At 44.1% G+C, this 3,742-nt stretch overlaps 1 pseudogene; it reads left to right on the top strand.

Annotated features, from left to right (window-relative positions):
- Positions 1 to 321: 321 nt before the first annotated feature.
- LOC115150184 (GTPase IMAP family member 4-like) lies at positions 322 to 2,218 on the top strand (annotated as a pseudogene).
- Positions 2,219 to 3,742: the final 1,524 nt, after the last annotated feature.

The following is a 3,742-nucleotide window of genomic DNA, read 5'->3' as shown; positions in this document are numbered from 1 at the left end:
TGTGGGCGAGAGCAGTATGAAAAGCTGTGTGCAGGAGAGATGGATGAATAAATCAGTCCCTCGCAGACGTTTACACTGTGCATTTAAAATACTTGTCTGAAATACTATTTTACTGAGAGCCACAATCTCTCTCAATTTCAAGAACGAGCAAACTATTAAAAAATGTGTGTCTGCTTTGATGTAAACCTCACTGATCAGCCTTGTGTCACTGGGGCTTACGTGTTGGCATTAGAACTCATCTGACCGGTTTTGGTGTATTTGGGAGTGTCAAAACTAGTCAGTTGAGTTCTAATGCCAACTCGTAAGCCACAATGTGGAATGAAGACTTTTACTTTCATTTTTTCTCCAGCTGCCTTGTGAAGAGTTGGTGTTGTAAACTTGACATTTTCTTAATTCTTTGATTTCTTTCTCACACTAACTGAGCTAATATATTCCTTCAAGCCATTGTTCTAAGACCTGGTTTGTTCAGAAGAACTTTGAATATTGCACTTAAATTCCATTTGTGATGACACACGCTGTGTGACCAAAAGGGATCAAATCTGACAAGTTCTCTACTCTAATAACAGCTCAATCTAATGTTTTACAGACTGAAGATGCAGATGCAGAAATGGCCACCAGGAATGTAATCTCAGATTCTGGTAAGCATTTCACCTTTGAGATTGTTATTTGATAAACCAAATTTAGGTGCTGTTAAATGTTGTGCATACTGTTGGCTGTGTTCAGATAAACATTAAGGACACACCTACATAGTATTGCATTCATTCTTAAAGGCTGCCTATAAAGCAACACTTTATCTGTTTTCCCACTGTCACATGAGGAACTGCAAAGAGTCTCTGTTTATTTATCTTTAGCCATGAAGGTGAGGTGAGTTGGCTAAGGCGCATTGGGCATTACTCAGACTTTGATAAATTGAAAGTTGGAAGGACAGCTTTAAACCTGTATTCAGAATGGAACAATTAAAATTGGATAAACCATCTCTCTCCCTCCCTCTCTCTCTCTCTCAGAGGACTTCCTCCAACTCTCTGAGATGAGGATTATGCGGCTGGGGTGCAGAGAATCTGGGAAGAGCTCAGCAGGAAACACCATCCTGGGCAGAGAAGAGTTTGCTTTAGGGACAACCGTTCAGTGTTTGAAGAGACAAGGAAAAGTAGCAGGACGGCAAGTCACTGTGGTAGACAATCCAGGATGGTGGAGGAATCACACTGTAGAAGAGACTCCAGAGCTGGTTAAAGATCATATTGTGAACAGTGTGTATCTCTGTCCTCCAGGACCCCACACTCTCCTCCTGGTCATACGGGTGGATCCTTCATTCACTGAGAAAAACAGAAAGGCAGTAGAGGAACACCTTGAGCTTCTCAGTAAGACAGTCTGGAGTCACACTATAGTGCTGTTCACCTGTTGGGACTGTCTGGGAGACACAAGGGCAGCACATTGAGAGTGAAGGGCAGGCCGTCCAATGGCTTGTTGAGAAATGTGGCAACAGGTATCATGTGTTCAACAATAAGAACAGGGGTGATGGCACACAAGTCACAGCGCTGCTGGAGAAGATAGGGGATATGGTGGAAGGAAACAGAGGAGGCCATTATGAGAAAGATGAAATAGAAAACTCCCACCACCAGCAGCCGCCCCAGACACACCATGTCTACAAGAAGGAGAGGAAAGACAAGGGCAAGGGGAAGAAGCTCACCAAGGCAGAAAAAGACACCCCAAGCACACCCCAAACACATTCTTAGTTTTAAATAACCTGGACCCAGAGCTGAAGAACCTGTTTAACATGTGTGGCATCTCTGAGGCCCAGCTCAAAGACAAGAAGACCTTCAAGGTCATCAACGACTTCATCGAGAGGAAAGGAGGGGTGGTGGCCGTCAAGGTGGAGTTCCGTAGTCAAGCCCCACCACCTCCTCCACCCTCTCAGGCTCCCACCTCTGCCCCTCCCCAATCTGCCATGGATATGGTGGCAGGAAACAGAGGAGAAGTGTATCAAGCTTCAGAGGAAGACCCGTAGTTTCCTGAAGGAACTATCAGAGTCAATAAGACGAGCATGAAGCATTGACCTTCCTGCTCCAATACGTGAGGTTTATAGCCATTCATACTGCCTGATTGCCAAGCAGAAACAATATGGAATAATGGCTAGTCCAATATATATTTTTGTAATAACCGATATAGTAAATGCGTCAATGGCTTTCGCACCAGTAAATCTGTTTTTTATGAATGACAAGGCTCTAACATTTATAAAAGTTTATAGTGTTGCACAATTTTGTAACGATAGTAAGTACTTACTGTCCAACGTTACCTTCCCCTACAGTGACTGGAGGTTCCATATGTGACACATCACTGGGAACCTCTTTCTACAGCTCAATGAGATCTGTGTGCAGCTATGACACCACATCCCTCAGCTCTGGCATCGGCTCCATCAGTTGGAGTGAAATGTATTCACAGAGTTCCATAGTCAGAGGATTGAAGTTACCGAAGATCCTCAGGACAAAAAAGCCCCACAATAGAAAAATTACTGTAAAGAGGATGTTTATATCCTTAACTCTGATATAGTCCCACTTTTATTGAGATAAAACAAATGTCTTGTGGACAGACTATGTTAACATTAATGGTACCTTAGCATCTGGCAACAGACTGTGGGATCCGATGACTAACGTGTAACTTTGCACTGGCAGATTTGTCATCACTGGTCATTTGGACAAATCACACAATTTCTTTTTGAATTTTCGGAAGAGGAGGGGGCATTTCCTCATTCCACTTAATCTCAATATACCACAATTAATATGTGCTGGTTATTGATTCTTTAAATGCTAATTACAGTGAGGGAAAAAAGTATTTGATCCCCTGCTGATTTTGTACGTTAGCCAACTGACAAAGAAATGATCAGTCTATAATTTTAAATGTAGGTTTATTTGAACAGTGAGAGACAGAATAACAACAAAAAAATCCAGAAAAACGCATATCAAAAATGTTATAAATTGATTTGCATTTAAATGAGGGAAATAGGTATTTGACCCCCTCTCAATCAGAAAGATTTCTGGCTCCCAGGTGTCTTTTATACAGGTAACGAGCTGAGATTAGGAGCACACTCTTAAAGGGAGTGGTCCTAATCTCAGTTTGTTACCTGTATAAAAGACACCTGTCCACAGAAGCAATCAATCAATCAGTTTCCAAACTCTCCACCATGGCCAAGACCAAAGAGCTCTCCAAGGATGTCAGGGACAAGATTGTAAAATGACCTCCAGCAGGCCACAAATGTGCATGTGTCTGCTCAAATGGTCAGAAACAGACTCCATGAGGGTGGTATGAGGGCCCGACGTCCACAGGTGGGGGTTGTGCTTACAGCCCAACACCGTGCAGGACGTTTGGCATTTGCCAGAGAACACCATGATTGGCAAATTCGCCACTGGCGCCCTGTGCTCTTCACAGATGAAAGCAAGTTCACACTGAGCACATGTGACAGACGTGACAGAGTCTGGAGATGCCGTGGAGAACGTTCTGCTGCCTGCAACATCCTCCAGCATGACCGGTTTGGCGGTGGGTCAGTCATGGTGTGGGGTGGCATTTCTTTGGGGGGGCCGCACAGCCCTCCATGTGCTCGCCAGAGGTTGCCTGACTGCCATTAGGTACCGAAATGATATCCTCAGACCCCTTGTGAGACCATATGCTGGTGCGGTTGGCCCTGGGTTCCTCCTAATGCAAGACAATGCTAGACCTCATGTGGCTGGAGTTTGTCAGTAGTTCCTGC

The sequence above is a fragment of the Salmo trutta genome, chromosome 16, assembly GCF_901001165.1.
Source record: "Salmo trutta chromosome 16, fSalTru1.1, whole genome shotgun sequence".
Taxonomy (NCBI): Eukaryota; Metazoa; Chordata; class Actinopteri; order Salmoniformes; family Salmonidae; genus Salmo; species Salmo trutta.
The sequence above is the reverse complement of the archived record's forward strand: the minus strand, read 5'-3'. Positions and strand labels throughout refer to the sequence as shown.